This window comes from Chiloscyllium plagiosum, chromosome 13 (assembly GCF_004010195.1).
Source record: "Chiloscyllium plagiosum isolate BGI_BamShark_2017 chromosome 13, ASM401019v2, whole genome shotgun sequence".
Classification (NCBI taxonomy): Eukaryota; Metazoa; Chordata; class Chondrichthyes; order Orectolobiformes; family Hemiscylliidae; genus Chiloscyllium; species Chiloscyllium plagiosum.
In genome coordinates this window covers 53938709-53950216 of record NC_057722.1, presented here as the reverse complement: position 1 = coordinate 53950216, position 11508 = coordinate 53938709, and the positions used below count along the sequence as shown (strand labels likewise).

At 41.4% G+C, this 11508-nt stretch overlaps 1 protein-coding gene across 2 annotated transcripts in view; it reads left to right on the top strand.

Annotated features, from left to right (window-relative positions):
• The first annotated feature begins 233 nt into the window (after positions 1–233).
• tnk2b (tyrosine kinase, non-receptor, 2b) overlaps positions 234–11508 on the top strand; it is a 270657-nt gene continuing 259382 nt past the window's right edge. For both annotated transcript variants that reach the window (XM_043702434.1, XM_043702433.1), the window contains exon 1: positions 234–434. The gene's annotated coding sequence lies outside the window, so the exon portion shown is untranslated. The remainder of the gene's footprint in view (positions 435–11508) is intronic.

Genomic DNA, 11508 nt, shown 5'->3' with positions numbered 1-11508 from the left:
CATCGAGTTCTCGCATCCACAGCTCCATCGAGATACTCCGCATGCGCAACACCCATCACCCTGCGCCAGGTGTCCGGCAGTTCCGCATGCGTACTGCAGCTACTATCCCGGGGCCCCAACCGGAAATCCGCATGCGCACTGTTGTAAAGCTGCCGAATGGGTTTGAAGGGGAGTCGGCAGTTCGCATGCGCACTGTTTAAAGCTGCCGCGGCCGGCACCTGTGTGCAACAAGTGGAAGTCCGCATGCGCAATGAGGCCGTCTCCTGGAGTGGAGGGAGCGGCGGTCCGCATGCGCGCTCTGGCTCCGGTACCGGAGACTCCGAGGAGCCGGTAGTGAGAGTTCGGTGTTGGAGTTTGCAGCAGCAGCAGCAGCAACAACAACAATAAATTGCTGGGGTTTGAGTCCCCCTGGAGAGAATGAACCTGAGGAGCAGGTGAGTATGGTGGTTTTCCTCGTCGGCGGTGCAGACACACCTTGACCGGGGTCTGTGATCTGTCACCGTCAGACCCTGCGTCGGGCATCGAAGGCTTTTTAAAGTTGTCAGCGCCAACCGCAGGGCCTGCCCAAGTGGGTGAGATATGGTGGTAAAGTTCTTTGTTGGCCAGGTACCTGTGAGAATTCTAATGCTTCTACACATCGATGATCGTTTTTGGGGCTTTATGGATTTTCAATTCACCGGAAGAATCTACAGGTTTTTAAGAGAGCGAAATCAGTTTTAGTTAATGTTCTTGGTCAAGGGATGATGTGATTTCTGAATTGAGGCTAGCAGTCGCTTTGTACTGTCATTCTACAGCCGTGTTAGCTGCCTAACTTTAGATCCTAAACATATTTCCTAATGGGTTATAGAGCGTCTTGTCCAATTTTGTGTGCCAAACCTGATTTTAGTTTTACTGATGTGCGGTAAATTGGAAAAGATAGTACCAGTGCTGAAGCTACCTTTTTATGAATGTAGTATCTTCGTTAGGAACAAACCATGGTTTTCCAAAGTTCTCCTCTTACTGCAGGTCCTCTGATACATTACCAGGTTTGAATTAAAATTCACATACGATGAGTGATGACATATTTGTGTTCCTGAAGTTCCTACTTCGCGATCTTTTAACTGTGTAATTATGCACAACCAATAACCAATCTAAGGTGCAATCAAAACGGTGGGGTGTGAGTTTTATTATGAACGGTGTTGTTTGGATCTGGACTGCAGTGACTGAAAGGATTGTCAAAGTAGGTTAACTAAATCAAAATACAACGGCAAAGCAAGTTTGGAGTGATACGGTTTTAAAGTAATAACAAATAAGAGTAACAAAAGCAAAAACCCTGGAATACTCGGAACAGGCAGCACCTGCGGAGAACTAATTAATGTTTCAGTTTGTGATCTTTGCTTTTTAACAAAAAGTATTTATCTTGTATGAGAATTTTGTTATTGCATGAAGAACTGACAACTTGGATATGGATAAACCTGAGTTGTTTCTGAAACTGTTTTATTTTGTGGAATACAGTAGGTCGATGATTTGAATGTCTTGGCATTTCACGTTAATCAAAAGCTCGTCAATGCTCTAGAATCAACATTTTTCTTTCTCGTTCTACAACAAATAATCGCTTGAGTTGAAACAAAAGCCCATGTAGCAACTTTAGCTGTTGGAAATTGATGCAAAAAATATCAAATGATGGAAGCACTTAATTGCAGTTCAGCATTGGTGGAAAGAGCAGACCAGCTAACATTCTGAACGTATACCCTTTCAAACTGGTCTTTCAGCATGAGCTGTTTGACCCATTAAATGTTTCCAGCGTTTTCTTTGCTTTGTTGTAAGCTTGCAAACATGTTTTCACTTCCATACAACGTTTTATTAAGTAAATATTGAGGCATATTCCATAGGGTAAAAAACTGTTTCTAACATTCCATTCTGTCTCAGTATACAGAATAATTCTGTATTCATTCCTCTTAGTCAGATGGTTTTAGATTCGGATCCCACTCCAGACATGAGCACAAATTTCAAGCTGTTGTACATAATGCTGTTGTACAAACTCGTAAAGTCGCTGCACATTGATGTGATTTAAAGAAGAAACCTTGAGCTCTGAGTAAAAGAAGGTTTTCATTTTCAGTCCAGAATCTATTTGGGGCGGGATGCTGCCTCTTGATTAAGGTGGGCCAAATTTGACTTAATTTTCACTGATTGCCATCGGCTGTTTCTGTTGGCACTGGGCCTGGCTGTTGGGTCTAGTTGCCTGCCATACGCATGGTATTTGCTACAACTGAAGAACAGGTGAGATTCCCAATGGTTTCTTCTGAAATCTTGCCCATTTAGGATAGCTCTAGTCCATTTTAGCATTATGATGGACTTAAAGTGTATACCACTGTCTGAATCACTGGTTTCCAGCTACGAGGGAGAATGATAAAATGATGGTAAACTCGTACATACAAAATGAAATTAGTATTTTGTATTCAAGGATTCTGACAATTAGAAACACTAAGATAAATTCCTGTAAACTGCTTCCTGGACTGGGTTTATTTGTCTCTGTTGTGCATATTGTTTCTAAGCATTTTGAAAGTTTGCTAGACTAATGATTGCAATTATATCTGTTTAGCTTGTTTCATGCAGGACATGGGACTGTATGATTGTGAGAAGAGTGGAGAGTTTAGAACCATTCCCTGCTTCATATGGTTATAATGGGGTTATCTGACAAAAAAAATTCACAAAATGTAATTTATTTGCTGCTTCTGAATTCCATACGTAAACAGAAGTGAATTGACTACAACGCCAAAGTTGTTGAAATCTTGTGGAACACATTCACAGTCACATTTCTTCTCATTTCTTCTGACTCATTTTCCTTGAGTATTTCAGAGAACAAACAAACAAAACAAGTACCGATATAAATGGATGGGAACAATAGAGGCTCCAATGCACGTCATGATTTGTCTGCTACTATTTTTCTGTTCAGCTTTCACTTTGTTTGTGTGTGTATGAGTGGTAGATAAAATCTTTTAATTGGTGAATGCAGACACACTTGCAAAGAGACTGAATCTGAAAGATAAGTTACTGGTGGTGTCCATGAATTGTTCTCAGTTGTTGATTTAGCCAAACAATTTTGGGTATTTTTGTTGATCCTATGATGTATTCTTATTTTCAGAAGAGATGACTTATGAACGCCAACTCGCAGGAAGTGTAGACTAGTTATTCTTAACATTTGCAATCAAATGAAGATCACAATTTACTGATTTGTAACATTAGGATAGCAGGAAAACCACTGTCTGCATGTTCTCTTCCAAGCCACATCATCTTGACTTAGTTATATATTGTTGTTCCTTCACTGCTGAACAAAGAAGAACAAAGAAAATTTACAGCCCAGGAACAGGCCCTTCGGCCCTTCAAGCCTGAGCCGTTCCAAATGTACTGTCTAAACCTGACGGACAATTCCTAAGCATTTGTAACCCTCTGCTCCCCACCCACTCATGCATCTGTCCAGGCGCATCTTTAATGAATCTACCATATCTGTCTCTACCAGCTCTGCTGGCAATGCGTTCCAAACACCCACCACCCATCTGTATGAAGCACTTGCCGCATGTATCCCCCTTAAACCTTCCACCTCTTACCTTGAAAGCGTGACCTCTGGTTATTGAATCCTTCACCCTGGAAAAAGCTTGTCTCTATCCACCCTGTCTATACCCTTCATGATTTTGTAAACCTCAATCAGATTCCCCATCAAACTCCTTTTTTTTTCTAGTGAAAATAAACCTAACCTATTCAACCACTCTTCATTGCTAGCACCTTCCATACCAGGCAACATCCTCGTAAACCTTCTCTGCACCCTCTCCAAAGCGTCCACATCCGTTTGGTAATGTGGCGACCAGAACTGTACTCAGTATTGTAATTGCGGCCGAATCAATGTCTTGTACAATTTTAACATGACTTGCCAGCTCTTGTACTCAATACCCCGTCCGATGAAGGCAAGCATACTTTATGCCTTCTTGACCACTCTATCTACCTATGCAGCAACCTTCAGGGTACAATGGACCTGCACTCCCAGATCTCTCTGCCCATCAACTTTTCCCAAGGCTCTTCCATTCATTGTATAATTCGCTCTAGAATTAGACTTGTCTAAATACATTACCTCACATTTGTCTGGATTGAAAGCCATCTGCCACTTTTCTGCCCAATTCTCCAGTCTATCTATATCCTCCTGTATTCTCTGATAGTCCCTTATGCTTTCCGCTACTCCACCAATCTTGGTGTCCTCTGCAAATCATACCAACAGTGCCCTCTTCTAGATCATTTATGTATATGACAAACACCAGTGGCCCCAATACTGACCTCTGTGGAACACCACTGGTCATCTTTCTCCATTTCGAGAATCTCCCTTCAACTACTACTCTGTCTCCTGTTGCTCAACCAGTTCTTTATCCACCTAGCCAGAAAACCCTGCACACCATGTGACTTCACTTTCTCCATTAGTCTACAATGGAGAACCTTATCAAATGCCTTACTAAAGTCCATGTATATGACATCAACAGCCCTTCCTTCATCTAACAACTTGGTCACTTCCTTGAAGAACTCTATTAAGTTGGTAAGGCACGATCTCCTTCGCACAAAACCATGTTGTCTATCGATGATAAGCCCATTCTTTTCTAAATATAAATAGATCCTATCTCTTAGTACCCTCTCCAGCAACTTCCCCACCACCGACGTCAGACTCACTGGTCTGTAGTTACCTGGAATATCCCTACTATCCTTGTACAGGGGGACAACATAAGCTACCCTCCAGTCCTCCCGCACCTCACCTGTATTTAAGGATGCCACAAAGATATCTGTCAGGGCCCCAGCTATTTCCTCTCTCACCTCCCTCAGCAACCTGGGCTAGATCCCATCCGGTCCTGGGGATTTGTCCACCTTAATAACCTCTAACCTCTAACATACCCAACACATCTTCCCTACTTATGTCAACGTGATCCAGACTAATCAAACTTCTATCTCTAGTCTCAAGATTCATCATGTTCCTCTCAGAATCTCACCCTTCTCTCAGGTTCGTCAGACAGCCTTCCTTCATTATCTTTTCGTGGACCAATCCTTTCTCTAGTTGCCCACTTGCTTCTTATATAAGAATAAAATGCTTTGGGATTTTCCTTAATTCTGCTTACTAAAGCTATTTCGCCTGCTTGATTCCTTGTTTAAGACTACTCTTCTGATACTCCTCCAAGGCCTGTTCTGTTCTGAGCTGCCTAGACATTATGTATGCTTCCCTTTTCCTCTTGCTGCTGTATGAAATCTATAATGCCCTCCTTAATAACTTTGTGTTTACTTACACCACACGGACTGCAAATGTTCAAGAAAGTGACTTTCCAACGCTTGAATGGCAGTTATGAATGAGCAATCAACATTGGTCATGGCAATGATGCTCACATAGAATCAAATAGCATGGAAACAGATCTTTCGGTCCAGCAAGTCCAGTAGGACCATAATTTCAAACTTAACTAGTCCCACCTGCCTGCATTTGGCTGCTATCACTCCAAACATTTCTTGTTCATTTACTTATCTAAATGTCTTTTTAAGGTTGTAGCTGTACTCGCATCCATCACTTGAAGTCAATTCCACACATGAACCCCAGTGTATTTAAAGAAAAGAAATTGCCCCTCGTCTTTTTTTAAAAATATGCCCCCACTCTTGAAAACCCCACCTTAGGGAAAGAACACTTGCCAGTCACCTTTATCTATACCCCTCATTATTTTATAAACCTATGTAAAGTTACCTCTCAATCTCCAAGCTCAGATGAAAAAGTCCCAACTATCCCACCTGTCTTTCTAACTAAAACCCTCCATTACCGGCAACGTCCTGGTAAATCTCTTCCGAACCCGCTTCAGCTTGATATCCTCCCTATAACAGGGAGACCAGAATTGGACACAATATTCCAGAAGAGGCCTCACCAGCGTTTTGTACAACCTTAACATAATGTCTCAACTCTGATACTCAAAGATCTGAGCAATGAAGGCAAGCATGCGAAATGTCGTCTTCTTAACCACCCTATCTATATGTGATGCAAACTTCAAAGAATTATGTATTTGAACCCCTAGGTCTCTGTGTTCTACCATGTTACCTAAGGCCTTAGTTTTAATTGTGGAAACCTTATTGCTGGAACAGCACAGCAGGTCAGGCAGCATCCAGGGAACAGGAGATTCGACGTTTCGGGCACAGGCCCTTCTTCAGGAATGAGCAGAGAGTGTTCAGCAGGAGAAGATAAAAGGTAGGGAGGAGGGACTTGGAGGAGGGGCGTTGGAAATGTGATAGGTGGAAAGAGGTCAAGGTGAGGGTGATAGGTCGGAGTAGGATGGAGGCGGAGAGGTCAACAAGAAGACTGCAGGTCAGGAAGGCGGAGCCGGGCTGGAGGGATTCGGCTGAGACAAGGGGAGGGGGGATGAAGAAACTGGTGAAGTCCAAGTTCATCCCCTGTGGTTGGAGGGTTCCCAGTAGGAAGATAAGACGCTCCTCCTCCGACCGTCGCGTTGTTGTGGTTTGGCGGTGGATGAGTCCAATGACCTGCATATCCTCGGTGGAGTGGGAGGGGGAGTGGAAATGCTGTGCTACAGGGTGATTGGGTTGGCCCAGAGGTGCTCTCTGAATCGCTCCGCAAGTAGGCGGCCTGTCTCCCCAATATAGAGGAGGCCACACCGGCTGCAGCGGATGCAGTAGATGATGTGGGTGGAGGTGCAGGTGAATCTGTGGCGGATATGGAAGTTTCCTTTGGGGCCTTGGAGGGAGGTGAGGGGGGAGGTGTGGGCGCAAATGTTGCACCTCCTGCGGTTGACCCAATTCTTCAGTCGGTTGACCCAATTGATCAAGATTTCCTCGTAATCTTAGAAAACTTTCACTGTCCATTATATCTCCAATCTTGGTGTCATCTGCAAACTTACTAACTGTGCTTTCTATATTTCTCATATAAATTATTTATAAAACTGACAAACAAAAGTGGACCTAACACCAATCCCTATGGAACACTGCTGGTCACAGGCCTCCAGGCTGGAAAACAATCTCCACCATCATTCTGTCTCCTACTGTTAAGCCAATTTTGTATCCAATTGGCAAGCTCACTCTGAATCCCATCTAACTTTACTAATTAGTCTACCATGCAGAACCTTATCAAAGGTTTACTGAAGCCCAAGTAAACAATGTCTATTACTCTGTTCTCATTATTCGTTGAGGCTACTTCCTCCAAAGAAATCTGTCATGTTTGTGAGACATGATTTCTCTCGCACAAAACTATGACTATCCTAATCATTCCTTGTCTCTCCAAATACATATAAACCCTACCTTTCAGAATCACTTGCAACAACATAGCCACCACTGAAGTCAGACTCTCAGGTTTGTAGTTCCCAGGCTTCTCCTTACATCCCTTTTTAAACAAAGACACAACATTAGCCAGTCTTCAATCATTCGGCTCCTCACCTGTATTTAAAGCTGATTCAAATATTTCTGCAAGAAGCCCTACAATTGCTTCCCTAATTTCTCACAAAGTCCTCAGATAGATCAGGTCCCGGAAATTTATCCACCTTTATATTTTCTAAGACACCCAGCATTTCCTCTTTTTAATGTGGTGTTTTCAAAACATCAGTACTTATTCCCCTGAATTTTTAATGAATCATAGAATCCCAGCAGTGTGGAAACAGGCCATTTGGCCCAACAAGCCCACACCGACCCTCTGACAAAAACCCACCCAGACCCATTTCCCAACATTTACTACTGACTAATGCACCTAACCCACACATCCCTGAACACTATGGTCAATTTAGCATAGCAAGTTCACCTAACCTGCACATCTTTGGATTGTGGGAGGAAACTGCAGGAAACCCACGCAAACACTGGGAGAATTTGCAAACTCCACACAGATAGTCACCGAGGCTGAAATTGAACCCGGGTCCCTGGTGCTGTGAGGCAGTAGTGCTAAGCACTGACCCATCATGTTGCCCAGCCTCCGTTTCTTTCTCTACAATAAAAACTGAAGCGAAATATTAATTTAATATCTCTCCCATCTCCTGAGGTTCAAACAAAGACAACCCCTTTGAACTTTAAGGGGCCCTCTCTCGTTGGTCTCTTGCTCTTAATATGCTTGTAGAATCTCTTTGGATTATCCTTAACCTTATTTGCCAAGGCTATGTCAAATCCTCTCTTTGCCTTCCTGATCTCCCTCCTAAAGGTGCCCTACACTCTTATACTGTTCAAGAGATTCATTTGAATCCAACTGTTTATATCTTAAATGTTTTTTTTATATATCTGTGACTAGAACCTCAATATCTTTATTAATTCATTGTTCTCTAATCCTACCAGCCTTACCTCTCACTCTCACAGAAACATAATGACTCTAAACTCACATTATCACACTTTTGAAAGCCTCCCACTTGTCAGATGTCCCTTAACCTGTGGACAGTCTACTCCAATCAGTTTTTCCAAGTATTTTTGTCATACTATTAAAATTTGCCTTACTCGAGTTAAAAACTTTAATTTTTATGGAAGGCTTATCCTTTTCCATAACTATTAAAACAAATAGCATTATGATCACTAGATCTAAAAGTTCCTGTACTATCACTTCAGTCACTTGTCCTACATATTGATAAAAAACAATTTCTTGAACACATTTAACAAATTCTTCACCATCCAAACCTTTAACACTCTGGTAGACCTAGTCAATGTTTGGAAATTTAAAATCACCCACTACTACAATCTGATTATATCTGAGATCTCCCGACATATTTGTTCCTCAATTTCACTCTGACTATTGAGAATGAAAGAATTAACAAGGAGAAATTATGATGGTTGTAGACTTGCAAATGAACAACAGTCATTGGCATTTGTATAGCATCTTCGTCATAATAAAAATGAGCAAAATTTGTTTACCAATTCAATTGCTTCCTCATCATTATAAGGAGGCCCCTTGATAAAATAATTTTGTTTGCAGGTCGTTCACACTCTAGTCAGCTTGTCCTTGTGAATCTATATTAATTGGATGTATTATAGACCTTGGGCTTTCAATTTCTGTAATTCAGGGAGAATTTATTCCAGTGTACATCAGCTGTGCAGTTAGCAATTTGCACTTGTTTGGGACATGCAAGATAATTAGGCCATGAGGGGCTGAAAACTCTAGTTGGTGCCTGGATTCTCTCACAGGGCCAATGCCAAGAAAACTGGGAGAGACTCCAGTTTGCTGCACAATTCTCGCTCATTTTTAAAAATTCATTCATAAGATATGATGTCATAGGCCAAATGTACTCATCCCGATTTGCCCAGAGGGAAGTAAGAGTAAAGAGAAACTGAGTGTGGAATCACCTGTATGCCACACCAGGTAAGATCGGTAGCTTTCCTTCCAGAAGTGAATTACTCAGAACTATGACGATATAGGGTACGTATTGCTGAAGCATCTTGGGCATTTTTGTTACAGTAAAGGTCTTACACAAATGCAGGGTCTGCTGCCGATCTTGTTGAATTTGAACATTTAATGGTCTCCATTTCATCATTTGCCATGGTGGGATTCAAGCCCATGTTCCTTGAAGATTAGCCTGGGAGTGTGCCATCGCCACCCTAATTCCCTTGAGTCACTCTGGTTCAAGTCTGGTTCAATATTAGTTCAAGTTCAGCACCTTGCCAGGATCAAGAAGGGCGGGGTGGCATGGTGGTTCATTGGTTAGCATTACTGCCTCACAGCACCAGGGACCTGGGTTCGATTTCAGCCTCAGGCGGCTGTCTGTGTGAGTTTGCATGTTCTCCCCATGTCTGCTTGGGTTCCTCTGGGTGCTTCGGTTTCCTCCGATGGTCCAAAGATGTGAAGGTTAGGTGAATTGGCCATGCTAAATTGCCCATAGTGTTAGGTGCATTACTCGGGTAAATATAGGGTACTGGAATGGGTCTGGCTCAGTTACTCTTGGGAGGGTCAGTGTGGGTTTGTTGGGCCAAATGGCCTGTTTCCATACTGTAGGGGATCTAATCTAATAATGAAAATTATGTATTCTAAATGTGTATCTCATTCGGCAGTTATTTTTTCAGAACTCCTGTTTCCTTCCAGCAGTACGCCATCTTTTCTGTTCCTACTAATGGAAATCAAGCAGATTATGATAAGATGAATGTTGGCTTGGATTCCTGGAGCAGTTACAGATTCGTAATCACTTCAAGATGTCATTTGTGTCGTCAGTGTTCATTTTTCAGTTCTGCGCAGGTTTTCTGACTAATAAAGAATTGGAAACAGTTTGAGTTTCTTAATGTTATTATTAGTCATTAGGTTAGGTACTAATTATGTAATGGTCTGTCTTATCAGATAAATGATAATTTGGAGCTATTACAGGCAGTATTCTGAACAATATAGTCAGATGATGCCATAAAATGTGGGATAAGTGATTTTTAACTTTGTGAATCATGAAGTGACTGAGCTAATCTTTCAGTTTTCAGATTGCAGTTACAAATTCTGTTTGTCTTTTATTGTTTCTGATAAACTCCTTCATGTAAGGGTAAAACTGTAACAAAACTAGAAATTGCTTGGAAATCTCAACACGTCTGCCAGCATCTGTGGCAAGAAATCAGAATTAATGTTTTGGGTCCAGTGACCTCCTCCTTCAGAACTCATGGGTAAAACTGTGTTTATTCTGTTCCTGATCACAGTGCTGTGCTCCCTTCTTGTGCCAAATATATACTTCAGAGAAATTAGATTACTCGATATATTAATGGTAATATCTGAGGTACTTGCAGTTGATAAGACAAAATCGTATTCAGTATATTTACAAATGATCAGAACTGAGATATTTCCCAGTCTTGAAGCTCAGTATTGTTGAGTGGTCATGAAAATCTTTGATCACTATTCGTCTCTGTATTGTATATAATATTTGCTTCTTGCTATGATTAATTCCTAAATATTTAAGTATTCGTGATACAACAGTCTGGAGTGCAGTTCACAGAAGAAATGTGTTGGGATTGAGCTAAAGAGCGGGTCTGGTTTTGCTTTTATGATTCCCTGACCCACTCAACTTGTCAATATATTACTATAATATAGTATTGTACTGTGTGCTCTGCTATCCAAAAGACTTTGGATGTAATTGTAAAATTTTAAACAAAAAAAAATTGTTTGCACCACTTTCCAAATTCAAGAATCAAATTAGAGATGATCATTGCAAATTAAAGGGGAAACATGAAAATATACCTGACTAAAGAGTTGTGGAATAATGTGTGCTTTTTCTAGTTATAATTTTCTTTGATTTGTTTAGTTAAATTATGATGCAAGTAATTTTGCACTAACAGCTCTGGACATCAGAAGAAAGGATTAATAAAGATGGCCTTGGTTTGACCATGTGCAAAGAATTTTTCCACTTGTTTTCATTTCAACAGCATGAATGAATTCTGGAAATTCTCTAGGTTATTTGGAAACAGCACTGATTTGATGATGGTAACCCCATAAAAGAATGGGAAAATTTAACTGCTTAGTGGCTGTTTCTATAAAGTGTGTTTGCGTTGGATCAGAATGAGATATATTTGGGCTTGACCATACAT